Consider the following 7,359-nt stretch of genomic DNA (forward strand, 5'->3'; position numbering starts at 1 on the left):
TCATTTTAAGATATATGTGTTTTCTATGTGCTTTTGTTGAATTGAATCTCCACACGAGTTGCTGACATCTTAGTAATACTTTCAGTCTAAAAGTCCATTCTCATTTAGCTGTCTGGACCTCATGAGGTAAGCAGGTTTCAAAGCTTGCCAAACAGAGATTGGGAGCCCACTGAGTGGCAGGAGGAACTAAAATCAATATACTAAAAATCAATATACTTGATTTCTAATATACCAAGCAACTAGTAACCGCTGATTTAAATTGGACCAGTTCTTAATCACTAAATTTTAAGGTTTTTTTTTTTGTTTGTTTTTTGCCATAGGGCAAAAATTACATGGAAAAAAACCCTTCCTATTGTATTTAGGCTCTTAGGGATAATGGTTATGAGGGGCTGGGGGCAGGGAACACAGTGATCTCAACCTGCTGATTTTGGCTTAGTTCAACTCCAATATAAAATTTATAATTTTTTAATTTTTGACTGTTTCAATTGGAAAAGTGTCTATCTCTCTACCTATCTATCTATCTTACAAACATACACACACACACACAAACAGATATATTTAAGTAAATTATTATGTTTTGCTTTGTTTATCTAGCAAGAACAGATAACTAAACTGAGTTAAAGCTCCGCTCAGAATACTCCCTCCTTCCCTTCCATTTGCCCTGCTTCTGCAACAATGTTTTCGGAGTAAATTAGATTCACTGTATGTTTAAACCAATGTGTTTAACTGTTGGCTCTGCAGGTCCAATTAACTCCTCTACAATTTGGGTGAAAAGAGATTATTATATTATGTTTCTAGCCAATTAGGGTTGTTCTAGTTGAATACTTCCTCTTGTAAACTTAGTTAAAGTTAATAAAACATGGTACTGAAACATATTTCTTGGGAGCAGAAGTCTGGAGGGGAAAAAGAAGAAAAATGCTGAGTACAAAGTGTTTTGAAGGTATTTTATTATTATTTTTGCCATTATTATTATTATTACACACATGAAGTATCTTTAATGGGACACAACATGGTAAAGTTGAAGCACTGGGAACACAGCGTTGGGAAAGAACAGTCCAAACCCTAATGTCAGTTCTGTGGATGCTGAATCACAAACTCTTGGACTTCATACTCCCTAATCTGGGAAGTAGAAATAATAATCCCGTCGCCCTGAGGACCCAATGATACAGTGAATACAATGTGCTTTGAAAAGCATGAATTGTGAGTTAAAGATTATAAAATAGAGTTAAGATACTATGTGGTCTTTCTGAAAGTATTTTAAAATCTACAAGGAGATTTAGTCTTCTCAACATATATGTTCCCAAGGAAATATTTATAAGCAGAAGTTTTGTGAACAAAACCTGAGTTTAACTGAGCCAAAGGTATATAATCAGCCCTCTCCCTCCCCTGGTCTAATTATAACATAAGCGAAAACTGGGTTTATAAAAGGCAAAGGCAAAGTAAAATCATTTCGGCAAAAGCAAATAGTTTTTCACAGTAGTTGGGATGGATCTTCAGGACAAGTAGAGGAGGATCTTTGAGAAAACTGCAGCCAAATGAGACAGGTCTGCTTTGAGCCACTATCTGCAGAAGGTCCAGTGAGCCCATAACTTTGAGCACCAGGACCAATCAAGAAGCCCCATGGGTTGGGAGTTTGGGATTAGTAGATGCAAACTATTATATATAGAATGGATAAACAACAAGGTCCTACTGTATAGCACAAGGAACTATAATCAATATCCTGTGATAAACCATAATGTAAAAGAATACAAAAAAAAGTATGTATATGTGTAACTGAATCACTTTGCTATACAGCAGAAATTAACACAACATTGTAAGTCAACTATACTTCAATGAAAAAAATAAAGACAATTTCATGCCCAAGACATTTGACACTGAATTATTGACCCTCACTTCATTCAGTCAGTGAAAATAATTCAGTGTCTACATTGTGATAGTGTTGGGAAAGAGTCAGCTAGACAAGAATGCTTACGCCATAAAGCTGATGCGAGAGAGAGAGAGAGAGAGAGAGAGAGAATAAATAGACACAAGGTAGACTAAACCTGAGGATCTCAAATCAAAAGAGGCTGATGGCATCTGAAATGATCTGACCTTTATTTTCCCTACCATTACTCTAGACAAAGGAGGTGTTTTATTTCCCAAGAAAGAGAGGATCAGATAATTTTTAAAATTTGCTGTACAGCAGAAATTAACACAACATTGTAAATCAACTATACTTCAATAAAATAAGTTAAAAAAAAAGAAGGCCCAGACCTTGGCCAACAGTCCAAGGGCCAACAATGGTGATGGACAATCCTCCCAGCAACACTTCAAAGTAGATGCTATTATCCACAATTCTCAGACAAGGAATACATGCCAAGGATGCACTGCTGGAAAGTGAAGAAAAATAAGTTTGACCCAGGTTCTACCTGGGGAATCCACAGTCTATGTTCTTTTGAACCCAAAAGTGGGCATTCTTCCTCAGAGGAGAGTCAGCCTTCCTCTGACTCTCTGGGGGGCTTGTTCCCCCTTTCCCACCCAGCCTTAACCCAAAGGCTGCTTCCTTGCCTGGGCTCTTGCTTTTGGAAAAGCATCCACAAGTTCTTGATCACAAGCTGCGAAGATCAAAATGTTCCATGAAGACCCTTAGAAACCTAACAAAATTATGCAAGTCAATATGTAAAGCATTATATAATTTACTATTATTATTTCCTGAAATGTGATTTTTTTCCCTCGAAGTAATTACATGTTTATGAAGGACATTCTTATGCTGTAATTTGGTCCAAAGAAAATCTAAAGAGTGTAATCAGTATACCGAGTGCTTAACGACTCCTCAAGTGACTTAAGAACACTACTTTAAATAATTCGCCAGATTGCAGTTCTCAAGAACATGCAAGGCTCTCTTGATGGTCTTCTTCAAGTGCCATCTGTATCAGCGAAGCCACAGAACTCCAGCATTTGTGTGAGTCCTATCTCAGGCTTTCAGTTAAAGACCCAGCAGCAGATATGTAAAGTCTGACTTCCCCCTTTTATTATTTTTTTAACATCATTCTTGGAGTATAATTGCTTTACAATGTTGTGTTAGGTTCTGCTGTACAACAAAGTGAAAAGGCTATGTGCATACATATATCCCCATACCATATGTTTATGGTTTTCTCAGAGTATATGCCCAGTAGTGGGATAGCTGGGTCATATGGTAGTTCTAGTTTTTAAGGACCTCCATACTGTTCTCCACAGTGGCTGTATCAATTTACATTCCCACCAACAGTGCAAGAGGGTTCCCTTTTCTCCACACCCTCTCCAGAATTTATTGTTTGTAGATTTTTTTACGATGGCCATTCTGACTGGTGTGAGGTGATACCTCACTGTAGTTTTGATTTGCATTTCTCTAATGATTAGTGATGTTGAACATCCTTTCATGTGTTTGTTGGCAATCTGTATGTCTTCTTTGGAGAACTGTCTATTTAGGTCTTCTGCCCATTTTTGGATTGGGTTGTTTGTTTTTTGCTATTGAGCTGCATGAGCTGCTTGTATATTTTGGAGATTAATCCTGTGTCAGTTGTTTCGTTTACAAATATTTTCTCCCATTCTTAGGGTTGTCTTTTCATCTTGTTTATGGTTTCCTTTGCTGTGCAAAAGCTTTGAAGTTTCATTAGGTTCCATTTGTTTATTTTTGTTTTTATTTCCATTTCTCTAGGAGGTGGGTCAAAAAGGATCTTGCTGTGATTTATGTCATAGAGTGTTCTGCCTATGTTTTCCTCTAAGAGTTTTATAATGTCTGGCCTTACATTTATGTCTTTAATCCATTTTGAGTTTATGTTTGTGGATGGTGTTAGGGAGGGTTCTAATTTCATTCTTTTACATGTAGCTGTCCAGTTTTCCCAGCACCATTTATTGAAGAGGCTGTCTTTTCTCCATTGTACACTCTTGCCTCCTTTATCAAAAATAAGGTGACCATATGTGTGTGGGTTTATCTCTGGGCTTTCTATCCTGTTCCATTGATCTATCTTTCTGTTTTTGTGCCAGTATCATACTGTCTTGATTATTGTAGCTTTGTAGTATAGGCTAAAGTCAGGGAGCCTGATTCCTCCAGCTCCTTTCTCAAGATTGTTTTGGCTATTCAGGTTCTTTTGTGTTTCCATACAAATTGTGAAATTTTTTGTTCTAGTTCTGTGAAAAATGCCATTGGTAGTTTGATAGGGATTGCACTGAATCTGTAGATTGCTTTGGGTAGTATGGTCATTTTCACAATGTTGATTCTTCCAATCCAAGAACATGATATATCTCTCCGTCTGTTTGTATCACCTTTAATTTCTTTCATCAGTGTCTTATAGTTTTCTGCATACAGGTCTTTTGTCTCCTTAGGTAGGTTTATTCCTAAGTATTTTATTCTTTCTGTTGCAATGGTAAATGGGAGTGTTTCCTTAATTTATCTTTCAGATTTTTCATCATTAGTGTATAGGAATGCAAGAAATTTCTGTGCATTACTTTTGTATCCTGCAACTTTACTGAATTCACTGATTAGCTCTAGTAGTTTTCTGGTAGCATCTTTAGGATTCTCTATGTATAGTATCATGTCATCTGAAAAGAGTGACAGTTTTACTTCTTTTCCGATTTGGATTCCTTTTATTTCTTTTTCTTCTCTGATTGCTGTGGCTAAAACTTCCAAAACTATGTTGAACAGTAGTGGTGAGAGTGGGCAGCCTTGTCTTGTTCCTAATCTTAGAGAAAATGGTTTCAGTTTTTCACATTGAGGACTATGTTGGCTGTGCGTTTGCCATATATGGCCTTTATTATGTTGAGGTAGGTGCCCTCTATGCCTACTTTCTTCAGAGTTTTTATCATAAATGGCTGTTGACTTTTGTCGAAAGATTTTTCTGCACCTGTTGAGATTATCATATGGTTTTTATCCTTCAATTTGTTAATAGGTGTATCGCATTGATTGATTTGCATATACTGAAGAACCCTTGCATTCCTGGATAAACCGCACTTGATCATGGTGTATGATCCTTTTAATGTGCTGTTGGATTCTGGTTGCTAGTATTTTCTTGAGGATTTTTGCATCTATGTTTATCAGTGATATTGGCCCGTAGTTTTCTTTTTTTGTGATATCTTTGTCTGGCTTTGGTATCAGGGTGATGGTGGCCTCATAGAATGAGTTTGGGAGTGCCAGACTTCATAAGTATGTTTTATCTCATTTAATCATCACAATAACCTTGTTAGGTAGCTATTATTACCATCCCCATTTTCCTTTCTTTCTTGTTTTTTGGGGGTTTTTTTGGATGAGAAAGATGGGGGTTACAACTGGTAAATGATTTGACCAAAGCCATCTCCACATGGACAAGGTACTAAGATTTAAGCCCTAGTATGCCTTATTCTAAGTAGACCGAGTTAGAAAATGCGCATGCAAGTGTGTGTGGGTGTGTGCAAACACACACATTTACATATATTTATGACTATGTCTGTCTGTCTCTCTATTAAATATCATGAGTCCGTACTAATCCCAATAATTCCAACCCTACGGCACAGGGTACATCCTAATCTTCCCTCTCTCCACATTCATAACTCTACCTTGTGCAACATTTGTGCAGAATAAATATAACGGTGTATATAAACAACCAGTGACTCATGTGAATTGGAGAAAGATGCCCCTTCCTCAAGGTGAGTAACTTGGCAAGTGGAGTGTGGCTGGCTTCTAGCTCCTATTCACCCTTCCGCTGGGCGTCTCTGTTTCATTACAGAACCAGAATAAGACAGGGTGGAAATCCTGCAGAGTCAGCATGCAGTAAGTTGTAAATTATTTACACTTAAGGTCAAGTCTTTCAGGAAAACAGCATAGATATATCTAAAAAACTTATGACTAACATAATTTTTCCTTAGAGAATTTTTCACAACTAACAGGGTACTGGGACGAAAAAGAAAAGTGTCCCAAGGTTTTTCACTCCAATGGGAAAATCAATGCAATCCAGTGCATTGTCAATATCACCAATTATATCCCGTTGAGCATAATTGAAAGTGGGTTGACTGACCTCTAACAGATGATTTTTTTAACCTGATGCCTGACTATATGTCACCCTAAACTCTGAATCAGAAACAGGTTGATATATAAATAAAATCTGTCCCTGTCTTCCAGAAGCCTGGCTAGCAGCCAAGAAGAAGATGATCTTTCCATAAGGCAGAGTACATCATTCAAAATGATATTGGAGGTAAGGAAAAAAAAAGCCTTGCTTAATTTCCTGTATGCAGTCAGTAAAGTTTACTGACAGATTTATGAGCTTCAACCTGCTGAACACTCCTCTGTTGAACTTTTTCACTAACTTATCTTTGAAGAGAGGTAAATGAGCTCATCTTCGGGCTCTTCAGATGCTCTTTCCCCAGGACTTAATGGACTTTAAATCTGTCACATTTGACTAAATTTGACTCCATGCTACAAATGTCTGATGCTACAAAAGTCTGAGGCCCTGAGATGGAGACTCTGAAAGTGACACAGACCTCCACAACTGGCATTTTCCACGGAGGACAGCAAGGTGCTTATGATCAACTCATCTGCATTAAAGATGGGGTGGAGACAATGCAGGCAGCCCCTTTCTTCTTTAAAGGTCCACACTACACAACGTTATAGTGACACAAACTCCAAGCCTCTGCAGCACCTGCTCAGCCACACTGTGTTCTTTTAAACTTTTCAATGGGGGTAGAATTGGAAGAACTCAGAACCATGTGGCCTCTCACCTCTTGAGCTGGGTGACAGTGACACCTAAAGAGTGACTAGAGGGATGCTGGGAATTAAAGAATGACACCCAAGACACAAAGCAGAGGCAGCACTGTTACTCCAAGGGTTGGCAGCTCCCATCTGAGCGCTTTTGAGAGTTTCAAATTTTTCAGGCTGAAACAGATGACACATTATAGGTATAGACAGACAGATTTATTCTTAAGGAATTGGCTCATGCTATTGTGGAAGCTGCAATCTGTAGGACAGGCTGGAAACTCAGGCAGGAGTTGATATCGCAGTCTTGAGGCAGAATTTCTTCTCTGGGAAATCTCAGTTTTTGTTTTTAATGCCTTCAACTGATTGGATGAGGCCCACCCACATTATTAAGGGTAATTTCCTTTATTCAAAATCAACTGACTGTAAATGTTAACCACATCTAACCACTACTGAAGCCCACCCACATTATTAAGTGTAATTTCCTTTATTCAAAATCAACTGACTGTAAATGTTAACCACATTTGGTGCAACACCTGACAGTGTTTAATAATGGAATTATAGCTCAGCCAAGTTGGTGCATAAAAACTAACCAATGCACAGACTTTGATCTAATGTCTTATCTTGTATGATGAAAACTATGCAAAAGCCAAGCCAAATGAGTTCTCTGTGATTTA

Source organism: Delphinus delphis, chromosome 16, assembly GCF_949987515.2.
Source record: "Delphinus delphis chromosome 16, mDelDel1.2, whole genome shotgun sequence".
In the NCBI taxonomy this organism is placed as follows: Eukaryota; Metazoa; Chordata; class Mammalia; order Artiodactyla; family Delphinidae; genus Delphinus; species Delphinus delphis.